The sequence below is a fragment of the Gossypium arboreum genome, chromosome 1, assembly GCF_025698485.1.
Source record: "Gossypium arboreum isolate Shixiya-1 chromosome 1, ASM2569848v2, whole genome shotgun sequence".
Classification (NCBI taxonomy): Eukaryota; Viridiplantae; Streptophyta; class Magnoliopsida; order Malvales; family Malvaceae; genus Gossypium; species Gossypium arboreum.
The window spans coordinates 107,488,181-107,506,462 of record NC_069070.1 but is presented as its reverse complement, the minus strand read 5'-3'; the positions used below and the strand labels follow the sequence as shown (position 1 = coordinate 107,506,462).

The following is an 18,282-nucleotide window of genomic DNA, read 5'->3' as shown; positions in this document are numbered from 1 at the left end:
GGGGATTTTGCCTGGACTAGTAATCTCGCCGAATGATGTGAGGTTCGCGGGAGTGCATACATGAAATGATCGCTCTTATGACTTGAAGGTAAATGGATAATCCATCAAGATTTCTGAGAAACTCAATGAGATTATTACTAGTATATAAATGAAAATGTTGAATGATGAGCTCATCTAAGACAAATTACATGGGGCATTGTCATGTGACTAACTTGTTGATTAGGTGTATGTGATAGGGAACCTATTCCATGCTTGTTGGTTTTCTTGCCTAATATGGTTGTATGCTAATTAATAGGTAAGTTTACAGTCCAATTATCCGGGCTTACTAAGCATGTAAATGCTTACCCCTCTCTCTTCCCTATTTTACAGAGCTCGAGGACTCGTAAAGATTGGAAGACGATTGGAGAGTCAACACACTATCAACTAGTCCAGCTTTGGTATATAGACACTTTTATTTTCTTCAATAGCATGTATAGGCCTTTTTTTTTTTTTGTTATATGTATCATTTGATTTTCCAAAATAAAGGCATGTAAAGGTATACATATTCACTTGTATATGGCCATAGGAATTGGCTTATTTTGATGTAGGTTATGACCTACAAATTTGTGCATGTTTATGTCTAAATGTTCTTGTGGCATTTAAATGTGGCATATCACAATTACGCTTAAGTAATGTGACCAAATTACATGGGGTAGCTTGGTCATAATTGGCAATGAGTTATAATAATGAGCCAATCTTAAAAATGTTATAAGGCACAGAAACCCTTAATACAATGGGAATAACCTAGCATGTGTAAAACTGATGAAATGAGGTTTACATGCAATGAGGTTTATCGAGGGCATTTAAGTGTATAATCAGGCCTTGTTATGTATTATGGAAATCTATAAGTAAGAGTGGATGATAGGAGGTGACCAAAGGCTTGGAAAATAGCCTAACAAGGTCCACACGGGTAGACACACGAGCGTGTGTCTAGGTCGTGTGTGACACATTAATCGCCCCATGGGCGTGTGGTATGACCATGTGTCCCCTGCACCTAAAATTTTAAAGTCAAAATGCATGGTAGTAAACACATGGGTAGAGACACGGTCGTGTGTCTCAACCATGTAGAGGGCACGGCCTAGCAAACTGGTGTGTGCCTTGGCCGTGTGCCCCTAAATGCATGTTGACATCATAAATAGAATGCTTGAGTTTTTGGACACGGGCGACCATACGGGCGTGTCTAGGCCATATGAAGGGTACGAGCCGGGGACATGGGCGTGTGCTTGGTTGTGTGAAAACTCTTGTAGGTTCGAAATAGAAAATAAATTCAATTAATTCCATACGGGGTAGGGACACGGGCGTGTCCCAAAGCACACGGGTGTGTGAGATATTAACCTAGAAATTTTCTCAAAATTTTCCTAAGTTCTTGGTTTAGTCTTGAATCATTCCCAATGTATGTTTAGGACCTCGTAGGCCCAATATAGGGACATTAAGATGTAATTTTATTAGATTTATATTGGAATAAAATTTTATAACCCATATTTCTCGAAAATGTTCGAGTACATGTCCGGAAACACCTCATACCAAGTCCTAATTTTAGGTTCGGGTAAGGGGTGTTACATTTAATGGTATCAGAGCTACGTTTTAGTCAGTTCTAGGACTACTGTAAAGAGTATTGAGTTTTACTAAACATACTATTATACGAACGTGGATAGTGTGACATGTCCTAACTGTCTAGTTGTCTTTAAATATAGTAAATGTCTTCCAATCAAGCACAAGATGAGTCTGAGGGAGCCGAGAGTCATGCTCCAGCCTCCGTACAGCTAGCTGTTTCTAGTAGTAGTAGAAGGCCTATGTCTGAAGGCTGGGAAGAGGTCAGAGCCGCCTTCTTTGACGTGATAGATGAGTTGTTTGGGGATTGTTTGAGAAATCACCCCAACATACCACGACCTCTCCCGCCCCCTAACCAACCTGATGAGGATTTGCCACGAGGTATGGCACCTATAAGAATTGGTAAAGCCCCTGTAGATAAACTTAAAAAGTATAGGGCTGAGGAACTCAGAGCTAAGATCGATGATGATACTGAAAGAGCCGAGTTCTGGCTTGAGAATACTATACGAGTATTAGACAAATTATCGTGCACACCTGAGGTGTGCTCAAAGTGTGCTGTGTTTCTTCTGAAGGATACTGCATACCACTGGTGGAAGACCGTATCTTCAATGGTTCTAAAGGAAAACATCACTTCGGAATTTTTCCAAGCAAAGTTTAAGAAAAAGTACATCAACCAAAGGTTTTTAGACTCGAAGCGAAAGGAGTTCCTGAAACTCAAACAAGGAAATAAGACTGTAGCGGAATACGAAAGGGAGTTTGTAAGGCTAAGTCAGTATGCGACTGAATGGGTTCAAACCGAGTGAGAAATGTGTAAACGCTTCGAGGAAGGTCTGAATAAAGAAATCAAGTTGTTGATTGGGATTCTTGAGATACGAGAGTTCACTGCATTAGCTGATCGAGCCAAGAAGGCCGAGGAGCTCAATAATGAAGTGAACTAAGGAAAGAGAGAAACTCGAGTTTCGAGCAAGAAACCCAGTAGTAAGATGCTCTTATTTCCCACAAAGAAGTCAAGGAGCCAATATGAACGCTTCAATTCATCAGTAGGATATTCGAGTATAGCGAGTGGCTCTAAACAACGTAATCAGAAGTCTTCCTCGCCGATGGTGGCTAATGTGGGGAATGTAGATGACTAAAAATTGAAGTGAAAAAGTTACAATAAATCTCACTTCGGAGAGTGCCAAATGAAGAGTGGTGTGTACTACAAATGTGGTTTTCTTGACCACTTTCTTAGAAACTGCCCAGAGCGAACTGATAAAGAGGTGGAGGTAGCCCCGAAGTCGAGTACTCCTATTCCACGAGGTAGACTTCCAAGGTATCCTGGAAGTGCTAGCGACAGTCCTGTTGCAGTTAAAGATACTATAAAATCAAAGGCTCGAGCCCCGGCAAGAACGTATGCAATACGCGCTCGAGAGGAAGCCTCTGTTCCTGACATTATCACAGGTACTTTTTCTCTTTTTAATACTTGTATTGTTGCCTTAATTGACCGGGGTCAACGTATTCATACATTTGCATGAGATTGTTGTCTAGTATGAATATACCCATGGAATCTACGAAATTTATTATCAGAGTGTCGAACCCATTAGGCAAGTCAGTCCTGGTTGATAAAGTTTGTAAGAATTGTCCTTTGACGATTCAGGGTCATTGTTTTCCGGCTAACCTTATGTTATTGTCATTTTATGAGTTTGATGTAATACTTGGTATGGATTGGTTAGCCTTGCATGATGTAATTGTAAACTTAGTAATTATATTGAACTGAAGTGCCTAAATGGTGAGATTCTACGGGTTGATTCAAGAGAATTGGACACACACTAGTAGTAATTACCTCAATGGTTTCTCAAAGATATATGAGAAAAGGGTACGAAGCCTACCTTACTTTTGTACTGAACACTAAGGAAATGGAGTTGAAGATTGAGTCTGTGCCAATAGTATGTAAATATCCAGATGTGTTCCCGGAGGAATTACCTTTAGGAACAACACCTATTTCTATTGCTCCGTATAGGATGGCACCAACTGAGCTGAAAGAGTTAAAAGCACAATTGCAAGAGCTGACGGATAAAGATTTTGCAAGAACGAGTTTTTCACCTTGGGGTGCTCCCGTATTATTTGTAAAGAAGAAAGATGGTTCAATGAGGCTATGTATAGATTATCAGCAATTGAACAAGGTGACTATCAAGAATAAGTATCCTTTCCCAAGGATCGATGATTTGTTCGACCAGTTGAGAGGAGCTACTATGTTCTCTAAGATAGACCTGAGGTCCAGCTATTATCAGTTGCGAGTTAAGGAGTCAAACGTGCCTAAGATAGCTTTCAGAACGAGTTATGGCCACTATGAATTCCTTGTCATGCCATTTGGATTGACGAATACACTGGCCGTATTTATGGACCTAATGAACAGGATATTTTGACCATAATTGGACAAGTTCGTCGTTGTGTTCATTGATGACATTTTGATTTATTCCAAGGATGAGACAGAGCATGCGAAGCATTTGAGAACTGTGTTGCAGACTTTACGAGAAAAATAATTGTATGCTAAGTTTAGCAAGAATGAGTTTTAGCTCTAAGAAGTTGGGTTTGGGGGTCATATTGTTTCAGTTGAAGGCATTCGAGTTGATCCAAGTAAGATCTCTGTTATCGTTGAATGGAAACCACCCAAAAATGTAACCAAAGTTATAAGCTTTTTGGGCTTAGCCGGTTATTACCGAAGATTTGTGAAAAGATTCTCCATGATAGCGACTCTAATGACGAGGTTTCTACAGAAACACGTTAAGTTTGAATAGACGGAAAAGTGTCAACAGAGTTTCAAGAAGTTAAAGACATTGCTGACTGAAGCTCTTGTTCTAGTATTGCCCAAGCTGGGAAAAGAATTTGTGGTCTACAGTGATGCATCCTTAAATGGATTGGGTTGTATACTTATGCAAGATGGCAATGTGATAGCCTATGCTTCACGGCAGTTGAAGCCACATGAGAAGAATTATCCGACGCGCGACTTAAAGCTTGTCGCCATTATTTTTACCTTGAAAATTTAGAGGCGCTATTTATATGGCGAGACGTGTCGTATATTCACAGACCACAAGAGTCTAAAGTATTTGATGACTCAAAAAGAATTGAATCTGAGACATCGGAGATGGTTAGAATTAATTAAAGATTACGAGTTGATCATTGGTTACCATCCGAGAAAGGCGAATGTGGTCGTTGACGCATTAAGCAGAAAATCTTTATTTACATTGAGGGCCATGGACGCTCGATTGGCATTGCTTGATGATGGTTCAGTCCTGGAAGAGTTAAGGGCTAGGCCGACATTTCTTCAAGAAATTCATGATGTTCAGACTAATGATAGTGACCTGCAAGCTAAAAGAACTCAGTGTGAGTTGGGCATCAAATCAGATTTTCAGATTGGTCCTAATGGATGTTGATGTTCAAAGATAGGGTTCGTGTACCCAAAGATGATGATATTATTTGGAAAATCTTGCAAGAGGCACATGATAGCAGTTTGTCTATTCATCCTGGAAGTACCAAGATGTACAATGATTTGAAGAAAATGTACTGGTGGAATGGCATGAAAAGAGACGTCTCCAAATTTGTATCGAAATGCTTGATATGTCAGCAAGTCAAAGCTGAACATCAAGTACCTTCAATTTTGCTACAACCTGTGATGGTCCTCGAATAGAAGTGTGATAGAGTTACTATGGACTTCGTAATAAGATTACCATTGACCCCGAAATAGAAAGATGTCATATGGGTTGTGGTGGATAAGTTGACAAAGTTGGCTCATTTTATTCCGGTAAGAACAGACAACTCTCTTGATAAGTTGGCCGACTTGTATGTATCTGAGATTGTAAGATCACACGGGGTACTGCTATTGATTATTTCAGACAAAGATCCGAGATTCACTTCGAGATTCTGAAAAAAGCTACAAGAAGCCTTGGGTACAAAGTTGAGCTTTAGTATGACTTTTCACTGTCAGACCGATGGTCAGTCTAAGCGGATGATTTAGATCCTTGAGGATAAGTTGCAATGTTACATTCTCGAATTTCAGGGTGGCTGAGAAAAATACCTACCATTGATAGAAATCGCCTACAACAACAGTTTTTAAACGAGTTTGAAGATGGTGTCTTATGAGGCCTTGTATGACAGAAAGTGCCGGACTCCATTCTATTGGACAGAACTTAAGGAGAATTAGATTCACGGGGTTGATCTAATCAAGGAAACTGAAGAAAAGGTTAAAGTGATATGTGACTGTTTAAAAGCGGCATCGGATAGGTAAAAGTCATATACTGATCTGAAAAGAAAAGAGATTGAGTTCCAAGTTGGAGATAAAGTATTCTTGAAAATATCTCCATGGAAAAATGTGTTGAGATTTGGTCGGAAAGGCAAACTAAGTCCATGATTTATCGGACCATACGAGATCACTGAAAGAATTGGACCATTAGCCTATCGCTTGCCATTGCCTCCCAAATTGGAAAAGATTTACGACGTGTTTCATGTATCTATGTTAAGGCGATATTGATCAGACCCCTCTTATGTGATTTCACCGAATGAGATTGAAATAAGATCGGGCATGACTTATGATGAAGAAACGATCAAGATTTTAGCTCGTGAGATTAAACAGCTAAAAAATAAAGATATGGCTTTGGTAAAAGTTTTATGGCATCGACATGGTGTAGAAGAGGCTAAATGGGAGCCGAAAGAAACCATGAGAAATCAATATTCGCACCTGTTTACTGGTAAGACTTTCAAGGACGAAAGTCCCTAAAGGGGGAGAAATGTAACATCCTGAAATAGGGCCTAGTCGGAACAGTGGTTTCAGGACCATAAATTCGGCATTGAAATATTTTTTTTATGATTATTATGAGATCTAGAATATGAGAATATGCATGTGTTAAAGTTTCATGAAGAAATTCTATGAGTAAGGTGTCCAATTGGAAATTAAGGACCAAATTGAATAAATTGCAAAACTTGGATTCTAGAAGCAATTTGTATGAAATTGTTTTAGATTATTAATTATCAGCTCTTAAAGAGCAATTTGCCCAATTTTTAAGTTTTTGGACAAAAATGGGCATTTATGGATGAAATTTTAAAGAAAGGGCTTGAGGGCATTTTGGTCATTTGGCTAATTAATTAAATAAAATGGGAAAAATAAGCCAAAAATCAGTCATTCTTCTCCCTCATCCAGCCAAAATTCACAAGCTCTCCATAGCTAGGGTTTTCAACATTTTCAAGCTCAATAGTAAGTGCTCCCAAGCCCTGTTTTTAGTGTTCGTATTTTTGAAATTCCGGTAACTTACTCTCTCTATTTCTACCCATATTTCATGCTAGGGTTCATGTTTATAAATTTACCCATGCTTGATGGTTTATGAAGGAATATGAAAGTTTAAAAGATGGTAAACAACTTTTACTAAGTGATTTTTCTTTTAACACTACTAAGTGATTTTTCATGGAAATGGCTTTAGGGACCATTTTGTAAAAGTTTTAAAAATGGTTAGAAAGATGAGAAATAATGGAAAAATTTCGGCTACCATAAGAGGAAAGAACATTCGGCTACGCTTGGGTAAGGTAGAAATTGCATGCATTTCATTATACGAGCCTAGGGACTAAATCGTAAAATGTGAAAGGTTAGGGGCAAAACGATCATTTTGTCTGGGATGAAATTTAGAATCAAAAAGTATAATTTGAGGTGTTAATGATTCATTTTTATTGTTATAGACCCCAAATAACAAATTTTGGAGGTCGATCGAGGAAAATGAAAAGTTTCGGAATAACCAAAATGCAAAATCGAGACGAATACTAGGTAAGTTTGAATAACTTAAAGTAAACTCATAATATGCCTAATTGTATGTTTTATGAATGTATGATAATTATATTTGATGATGGCATGAAAATTCATGAAATGTATCCTTAATAATGACATGTTGATAAATGTCTCGGTTGAGGTTAAAAAAGAAAGTTCGATAGATGACCCATGATTTACATGTTACTTGAGATCCTGCATGTGTTGTAGAAAAAGATTTAGCCCGGACGAGTAATCTGTTGATCTCAAATATAGAAAGGAATCTAGCCCAAACTAGTGTTTCTTGAGTGATCGAGCCTTCCGAAGAATATGTGTGCATTATGGATTTAGTCCGGACGGGTAATCCGATTAGGGTCTGAATTTAGCTGGACTAGTAATTCAGATCTGAGCTCATTAAGGGTGTTTTCCGCTATAAGGGATTTAGCCTGGACTGGTAATTCTGCCGTAAGATGTGAAGTTCGCGGGAGTGCATACATGAAATGATCGCTCTTATGACTTGACGGTAAATGGAAAATCCATCGAGATTTCTGAGAAACTCAACTGGATTATTACGAGATATATAAATGAAAATATTGAATGATGAACTCATCTAAGACAAATTACATGGTGCATTGTTATGTGACTAACTTGTTGATTGGGTGCATGTGATAGGGAAACTATTCCATGATTGTTGGTTTTATTGCCTAATATGGTTGTATGCTAATTAATCGATAAGTTTACTTTCCAGTTATTCGGGCTTACTAAGCACATAAATGCTTACCCCTCTCTTTTCCCTGTTTTATAGAGCTCGAGGACTTGTAAAGATTGGAAGACTGTTGGAGAGTCAACACACTATCAACTAGTCTAGCTTTGGTATATAGACACTTTTATTTTGTTCAATGGCATGTATAGGGCTTTTGTTTATTTTGTTATATGTGTCACTTGATTTTCCAAAATGAAGGCATGTAAAGGTATACATATTCACTTGTATATGGCCATGGGAATTGGCTCATTTTGATGTAGGTTATGACCTATAAATTTGTGCATGTTTATGTCTAAATGTTCTTGTGGTATTTAAATGTGGCATATTACATTTAGGCTTAAGTAATGTGACCAAATTACATGGGATGACTTGGCCATAATTGGCAATGAGTTATAATAATGAGCCAATCTTAAAAGTGTTATAAGGTACAGAAACCTTAATACAAAGGGAATAACCTAGCATGTGTAAAACCGATGAAATGAGGTTTACATGCAATGAGGTTTATCGAGGTCATTTAAGTGTATAATCAGGCCTTGTTATGTATTATGGAAATCTATAGGTGAGTGTGGATGATAGGGGGTGACTAAAGGCTTGGAAAATAGCCTAACAAGGTCCACACGGGTAGACATACGGGCGTGTGTCTAGGCCGTGTGTGACATACCGATCGCCTCATGGGCGTGTGGTATGGCCATGTGTCCCCTGCACCTAAAATTTTGAAGTCAGAATGCATGGTAGTAAACACACGGGTAGAGACACGGTCGTGTGTCTCAACCGTGTGGAAAGCACGGCCTAGCAGACGGGCGTGTGTCTTGGCCGTGTGCCCCTAAATGCATGCTGATGTCATAAACAAAATGCTCGAGTTTTTGGACACGGGCCACCATATAGGCATGTCTAGGCCGTGTGAAGGACACGGGCCAGGGACACGAGCGTGTGCTTGGCCGTGTGAAAACCCCTGTAGGTTCGAAATAGAAAATAAATACAATTAATTCCACATGGGGTAGGGACACGTGCGTGTGCATTGTCTCTACACGGGCGTGTGAGATATTAACCTAGAAATTTTCTCAAAATTTTCCTAAGTTCTCGATTTAGTCCTGGATCATTCTCAATGTATGTTTAGGGCCTCGTAGGCCCAATATAGGGACATTAAGATGTAATTTTATTGGATTTATATTGGAATGAAATTTTATAACTCGTATTTCTCGAAAATGTTTGAGTACATGTCCGGTAACACTCGTACCTAGTCCCAGTTTCGAGTTCGGTTAAGGGGTGTTACAAGGATCGTATTTTAAATTCTTTTTGGGTTTTTAAATTTTGATGTTCAGATATAATTAATCAATTAGGTACTAATTTTGAGCGTTAAGAGGGTGTCAATCCTTCCTCGCACGTAACCAACTCCCGAACCTGTTTTCTCGAATTTTGTAGTCCAAAAATTGTTATTTTAGTAAATCAAAACGTTTTATTAAAATGATCAATTAAGAGGTGACCCGAGCACACCTAAATAAAAAAAAGATTGGTGGCGACTTCTGTTTTCATCTTTAAAATAAAAAGTCGACACCATTTTTCAAAAAATAAAAATAATTTCGACAACCTATTTTCAGATATCTCAATTGTAAGTCGATATATAAATTCACCACAAAAAAACAAGATGTAATATAGGAAATAATTTTTTTTACGCCAAAAACATGTACAACAAAATTACTACTCAATACCCAAAAGCAAAAATTAGTCACTTATTGTTTTTTTCTTTATGCAGGTTCGTTTTAAAATAATTTAGTTGTTGCATGATTATGAAATTCATTAATGAGCAAGAAAAGAAATAATGCAAAAGACACGGGGGAAAAAAGAGTGGTAGGTACTAGGGTGTGGTCAATTTTGTCGGCTTTGTAGACTATTTTCATGTCACAATCCTAATAATAGCTTATTTAAAGGGAGATTTCTGATTATCTCCTATACGTTTCAACCTTTAGTATTGGAGCCAGCATTTCCATCCATTTTTTTTGACAATATGATTTTTGGGTATTAAATATTACATAAGCAATTAAGCATCAAATATAGTAAATCAATTAAGCATGCAATGGCTGCTTTTTTCGTTAATTCAGTCAGTTAATCAAATTAATCGAAATTTATATATTTTTTATTTTTAGTTAAAACAAATATAAAATATATCAAAAATTAATCGACCGATTAATTTATATTTCCAAAAAATTAATCGAACCGACAGAATACTTATATATTATAATATTATTTATTAAATTCGGTTAATTCGGTTAACTGACTAATTTCGAACCGAATTGACCTTTAACCAAACTTTCAAAAAATTATTAACTGATCCCCGACTGAATTAATTTGATTAATCAAATTAATTCGATTTTACCGAAATTTGCACACTAGGGTGTGGTTATTTTAGTCTGTTTCATAAACTATTTCAAGGCGTTTTACCTAAAAATATCCTTTTTTAAAGTTAATTACGAAAATGGGCCGATTTTTTGGTTATTTACCGGACTAGGCCATTTTCTCCGAAAACGTGTCCACGTCAGCGCACTTTCAGAGTACGTGTCAGCAAAACGCTTCCCTAAAGGAGCGCTTTTGTCCACGTCAGCAAAAAACGCTTCTTGGAGGACGCGCTTTGCTGACTAGACAAAAATGCTCCCCCAAGGTAGCGTTTTACCCTGCAACGGTCAAAAATTTGACCGTTGGCTTCCAACGGTCCAAAAAAAAAACTATAAAAGGCCCCCCCAAATCATTTTTTCACACAAATCTCTCACAATTTCTATTATTCTCTCAAAATTCCTTTACTTTCATTTATTTTTCACACAATCTCTCATAATTCTCAACATTCTTTCAATATTCCCTTCAAAAATCTATCAAATTTCATTGAAATTTTCTCAAAATTCTATCAAAATTCTATCAATTTTATTTGTTTAAAATTTTTTTGAATTTAATTTTTTTAAATAAAAAAATCTGATCGTGTTAGCAATGGCCGAAAAATTAATCCGTCTAGATAATAAGCACATCTCTATTGAGCAAATGACAATGGTAAGTAATAATTTTAAATTTTGAATACTATTCAATATTTTCTTAATTTTTGCAAATTTAATTAAATTTGCAATACTATTTGATATTTTTTCATTTATGCAATTTAATTAAAATTTCAATCTTGCTTGATTTTTTTTCATTTATGATATTTGCATTAATTAATTTATGCAATTTTAATTAATATTTGTTTTATAAATTTTTATAATAGTCTGTAGATCGGGTGTTGCAATGCTACATCCGTAATATGTCTGGTCCTCCATCACTGTTGATCGAGAATTACTTGCGGGAAGCGGGATTTTGGCACGTGACCACGATAGGCCAGGGGTGCAAGTTGGACCCAAAACTAATCAGTGCGTTGGTAGAGAGGTGGAGACCCGAGACGCACACTTTTCATCTTCCATGCGGAGAGTGTACTATCACTCTGGAAGACGTGCATTTGCAATTGGGATTACCGGTGGATGGGTACGCAGTCACCAGGTCTGCATCATCTACTAATTGGGGAACCATGTACTACGAGCTTTTGGGTGCTATACCGAATAATATTAACGGAGGTCAGATCGAGATAGGCTGGTTACGAGACACATTCCCGGAGCCGAATAATGATTCGACTGAACTCGAAAAAATACGATATGCTCGTGCATACATACTCGAAATGATTGGAGGTTATCTGATGCCAGACTTGTCACGAAACCTCGTACATTTGAGATGGCTGTTGAAACTCATAGATTTTAGAGCAGCCGGCGAATTGAGTTGGGGGTCTGTCGTGTTGGCAACATTGTACAAGAAAATGTGCGGGGCGACGTGACCGAACAAAGCCAAAATAGGAGGTTGCCTATCACTACTGCAATCATGGGCACAGTTTCGCTTCCATTTTTACGTCCTCGATTAGACCACCCATATACATTTCCACTCATAAAGAGGTAAATTTTATATTAGATTTTACAAATTATTACGTAGATTTAGAATAAAATTGTATGCTAAAAAATTATTTAATTAGGTGGAACCATTCGGCGAGTTATGTCGGAATACTTACCTCTCTCGAAGATATACGGCTTGTATTAGACCAAAGATCGGAAACACAAGTATTAAATAAAATATATATATAATAACATAGTCGTTTCGTATTTAGTATTTAGTATTATGTATTATGTATTATGTATAATGTATTATGTATTATGTATTATGTATTATGTATATAAATAATATTTTTATCATGTTCATATAGTTTCAATGGACACCATACGAGGATCCGGCAATTCGGGCAGTAATTCCAGATGAATTCTTTCAAAATCTAAACGCTTGGCATGTGAAGGTTGCATTGGTGAACTATGCTACCGTGGAGATGCACCAGTCAGATAGAGTATTGAGGCAATTTGAATTCAGACAACCAATTCCCGTGGCACCTGAGGTGTTTGATGATGAGCACAAAGTCGACTTACGGCAACTGCATACGGATTGGCCGAGATTCTGGTCACACTATATCAAAATGTGGAAAAATCGGTATGATTATATCTCAACTCGAGAACCGATCATTGTTCCAGAGTTAACGTGCGTACCGGAATACATGTCATGGTTTAGGATCCAAGGTAAGCCATATTTAATATTTAGTATTTAGTATTATGTATTATGTATTATGTATTATGTATTATGTATATAAATAATATTTTTATCATGTTTATATAGTGTCAATAGACACCATACGAGGATCTGGCAATTCGGGCAGTAATTCCGGATGAATTCTTTCAAAATCCAAACGCTTGGCATGTGAAGGTCGCATTGGTGAACTATGCTACCGTGGAGATGCACCAGTCAGATAGAGTATTGAGGCAATTTGGATTCAGACAACCGATTCCCGTGGCACCTGAGGTGTTTGATAATGAGCACAAAGTCGACTTACAGTAACTACATACGGATTGGCTGATATTCTGGTCACACTATATTGAAATATGGGAAAATCGGTATGATTATATACCAACTCGGGAACCGATCATCGTTTCAGAGTTAGCGTGCGTACCGGAATACATGCCATGGTTTAGGATCCATAGCAAGCCATATTTATTATCGGAAGAGAAGAGGCAACGGAAAATTCGTGCCCAAAGGGAACGACGAGGGCCTTTAAATCCAAGAAGAAGGGACGACGACACAGGCCCATCAACAACGCCCACACAATCACCAGGCCCAACAGTTCAACTGACGACACCCATATAACAGCCTTTTCAGATTACGCGAGATGCGTATCCTAGCCCTTATATGTATCCTAACCCTTATATGTTTCCTTTTTCTAGTCCTATGACAGGTTGGAATGTATGGCTCGGTTCATCTCTGTTCCCGATTACTCCGAGTCAACTGTCGATCTATAGGCCGTCGTCGAATGAAGGATCGCATAAGGTGCCATTGGGGAGCTCTTCTTTCTACCAATCTCCATCGCCTTACGGGATTCAAACACCTTTTCCATTTGTGATGCAAACACCGCCACAGTCATTATTCTATCAAGGTGGGTCACCCTCCCAACACCCACAACCAGATCCCTTGCCGGAGGAACCATAACCCCCGCCGAAAGCCGGTCAAAGGAGGAATCTAACACGGACCCGTCAACGACCCCCATGTGGCATTGATTCTGACCGCCACGGATATTGATTTTTTTAATATATTTGTACAAACCTTTTTATATTTTTTAATTTAATAAAATAAAATTTCTTTTGAATAAAACAATTGTAATACAACATCGTTTCATTTAATAAAATATAAATAATACAACATAGTTTTTTACGACAACTATCAACTATTTCAACTTGAACATGATCTACTTGTATGGCCTGGGTTCTTACACCATCCGCGCAACTTCTGTTGATTGGTTGTTTCTCGGATATCCATATTGGTACGTATTCTAGTCGAGCAAGGTCGACCCTTTGGTTTGCGACGCAATTCTCTATCTGTAACGACTTAAACGAACAAGCGTCTGAGTGACCAATTACGTTCATCTGGGACAGGTGGGAACACGTGTCTCCATACTTGTATATGGTTTCTAGTTTGTACACTTCATCGACATAGCTCATGGAATCTAGACGGAGATTTTGACAAGCTGTAACTACATGAGCGCATGGATAACGAAGTGCATCAAACCTCTCACAATCGCAAGTCTTATTTCTCAAGTGTACACGATATTGCCCGCCAATAATACCTTCATGCAGTCTATCAAACTCCGTCACACGAAACCATAAGTTGTCTCGATCGTGACAGACTGTGTGCATGATGTTCGCCCGCGCCTTCGTTTTATTAATTTCTTGCAATACTTTTACGCACCATATATGGCCTCCCTACATTTGGCCTTGATAAGTTGTTGTTCGCTTTGGAAATAGTCCCGCTAAAAGAAAATATCTCTCGCAGAACCGATGTTATCGGTAAATGACGTGTTCCTTTTAAAACAGAATTTATGCATTCAGCCAAGTTCGAGGTCATTTGACCATATCGTAGGCCACCGTCGTATACTTGTGTCTACTGTTTGAAAGGTATGTTACAGAGGTAGTTTGTGTCTTCTTCGTTAACTGAACGCAAAACTGCCAATATTTCATGAAAACGATCCTTATTTATCTAATACCCTGCCAATATAAGATGATAGCAAAAATTACATATCACTTTTCCACTCAGAATAAAAAGAAATTATATTAGTAGAGATTAAATACCCATGTTGGTCATTTGCCGTTGTTCACTTATAGATCGATATTACCCATAATAGTTGGACGCAACATGCCTTAGGCAATACCGATGGTGTGTGCGATGCCACAGGCTTCCCTGTCGCTCAATTGCGAATAATATTCCTGTGCCCTAATCCGATATGATGCAGATATTAGGTTAGGGGCAGACATGCCTCTTTAACCTAGAAAGAAAGAAATCTCAGTCATCAGGTGACTCCCCCGGTGTTATTGCAAACGCAATTGGAAGGATTCTCCCACTGCCATCCTGTGTCACAGCTAACAATAGCTGATGAGTATATCTACCGTACATAAAGGTACCGTCAATTTGTACCAATGGCTTGCAATATAGAAATGCGTCTCGGCATTGCTTAAAGCTCCAGAACAGGCGCTTAAATACTTGGCATCCATGGAGCAATCGGTCGTTGTAGTACGTAGGTTCTGTTTCAAGGTCTGTTACGTAACCTAGGACATATCTCTCCAGCACCTGGCACCACTGCCACACTTCATTATATGAAGCGTCCCACCCACCATGCATCTTTTCCAACACCTTCTGCTTAGCTATCCAAGCCTTGCGATAAGAGGGTATGTACCTCAACTGGCCATGAATATTGGCAATTAAGACCGACACTAAAGTTCTGGGATCCGCCTTCACCGTCGGTGGTATTAAGGTAGCTAACATATCTGAATCCATCTTGGGATGATCTTGTGAAACACCTGTCAATGAAGTACATTAAATAATGCAACATTACGTAATAACAATATTATTCAAAAACCCTAGAAGTTTAGTGATACTGTACCGGCAACACATGTATATGGACCTTTGTACTTTTTTATCTCTCACAAGCCTGTCTTTTTCCTCAACGAGGCCATGATTTTCCATGAACATGTTCCATCTTGCACTGCACACTTGGCCTTAAACTTATCGGATTTAGATTTAACCACTTTGTAGTTAACCCCGTTCATGATGCTATATTGTTTTACTACACCAAGAAAACTATCTTTATTGGAAAACTCTTTACCAACTTCCAATTCACTCGAATTCATTGAGGAACTTGTACGATCACGCCTTCTGTGTGGTAGATCTGGAAACTCCAACGTATCATCTTGAGATAGATCAACATGCATGTAGGCTGAAGGTGAGTACACCCTGAATCGTGAATCTTCTTCTTCTTCATCTAAACCCCCTTCAACATCTTCAGGTACGGTTGGAACAGGCTTCGGTTCAGAAAATAATGCAACTTCTGCACCATTAGGCCTAGGCTCTCGAGGTGGATCCACATCAGACTCATCATCTGACCCACCATCATCTGCAACGAAAGAGGTCCCCTCGCCGGTGGACGTCGTAGGGAGTACATCATCCCTTATTGTGGACGTTTCACAATATCTCCAATCAGATGTGGATTGTCAACCACTAGAAGTTGATGTCATTCCTCAGTACATATTTCCAGCATCAAACATCGACCACTGAGGTGCATATCCCATCCACTAACGGAGTGTCGTGCAAGGGTTGGGTATTCCATACTGCTACTAAACACAGGCGCTTCTGTGTTTTGCCATCCACTAACGGAATGTCGAGCAGGGGTCGTGTATTCCTCTCGACCGGCAGTAAATGTTGAAGCTGCAAATGCATCATTTGGCGATGAAAATTGTATATATAACTCAACATAGGGTGATCCACTAGCGAGATGAGTCTGCACCATTGCCTCCAAGCTACGAACGCCTTTGATGTCGAATGAGTCATATGTCACAGGATCAACTGATACACAAAATCGATACTTAATAGACAAAACTTTCATTGGCATCGTTCCGAAAATTTTACGCCTAATTCTTTTACGAAGTTCTGTCAAATCTATGTTCTGGTTAAAAACCAATCTAGTTGTGTTCTCCAATAAAAAAAAACACTGTTTTCGGTGTTACTGACCTCACTATCATAGTAAATAACAGTATTAATACATTCACTCATCTTCAATTTCTTTTCTTCTTAGCCTCTTTAATTTTTTTTTTTTTGCTGTAAGTTATGCAACCTGAGAATAAAATTTGGCTCATTTGTAGGCTCATTTTTCTGCGATCTACTGTAGCAAAAGAGCGTCCACGTGGGATCTTTTTTCAGAATTTTTTTCCGACAGTGCATCCTACTTGAAGCGTTTTCAACACTATTTGTTCAGAAATGTCTACTCAGGCTCATTTTCCTGCGAACTACTGTAGCAAAAGAGCGTCCACGTGGAAGCTTTTTTCAGAACTTTTGCTGACAGTGCATCCTGCTTGAAGCGTTTTCGACACTATCTATTCAGAAACGTCTACTCAGATTTATTTTTCTACAAACACTGTAGCAAAAGAGCGTCCACGTGAGTTTTTTCCAAAAATTTTCTGACACTGCATCCTACTTAAAGCGTTTTCAACATTATTTGTTCAGAAATGTCTACTCAAAATTATTCTTACAGAAACCCTAAACCTTAAACCCTAAGAAAAAAATTATATTGCTTATATGTTTTTTTCTAATACCCTAAACACAAATTTATTTAAAAACACTAAACCCTAATCCCTAATACACTAAATTCTAGTTTAGTATTTAGTATTTAAAATTAATATTTAATTTAATGAATTAACCTTAAAACCCTAAACCTTAATTCAATTATTTTTTTCTCGAAACCCTAAACTTAGCATAACCCTAGTATGTATGTAAGTTGCAATCATATTATCTTTGAGAATTTCTTTTTCGTGTATGTATATTGGAAATTAATAATTAAAAAAATTAGAAATGAGCTTGTTACAAGGTAAAAGAAACTTAGCTGGAGGATCAAAAATAAAATGATCTAAGCCATTGATAAGGGAAAAAAAAAAAACCTAAACGTCAAGTAATTGAATTACCAAGTTGTTGTTTACACGGTAAGAGTTATTTAAGGGTTTTTACATAAATATTATAAGAAATAAAATATTAAAATAGTATGTTTAAACGATTATGTATCAATTAACCCTAATTTAATCAATTAACCCTAAACCATTAAACTCTAATTTAGTATTTAGTATTTAAAATTACTAGTTAATTTAAACCCCAAATCAATTAATTTTTTTTATAAACCCTAAAACCCTAAAACATAAAAAACCCTAACCCTAAATTATAAAAAACCCTAACCTTAAAAATCCTAACGTAAAAACGAGCAAAACACTTCCCTGGGGGAGCGTTTTTGTCCACGTCAACAAAGCCCGCCCTCTAGGAAGTGTTTTCTGTTGACGTGGACAAAAGCGCTCCCCTAGGGAAGCGTTTTGCTGACACGTACTCTGAAAGCGCGTTGACGTAGACGCGTTTTTGAGAAAAATGGCCTAGTCCGGTAAAGAACCAAAAAATCAGTCCATTTTCGTAATTAACCTTAAAAAAGGGTATTTTTCAGTAAAACGCCCCTATTTTCATGTCACAATCTTAACAATAGTAG

At 37.8% G+C, this 18,282-nt stretch overlaps 1 long non-coding RNA gene across 1 annotated transcript; it reads right to left on the bottom strand.

Moving 5' to 3' along the window:
* Window positions 1–14,722: 14,722 nt before the first annotated feature.
* LOC128285410 (uncharacterized) lies at window positions 14,723–16,599 on the bottom strand. The gene is made up of 2 exons (XR_008275911.1): window positions 15,649–16,599; window positions 14,723–15,565 (listed from the first exon to the last, which is right to left on the bottom strand). It is a non-coding gene; the product is annotated as an uncharacterized LOC128285410 (long non-coding RNA).
* Window positions 16,600–18,282: the final 1,683 nt, after the last annotated feature.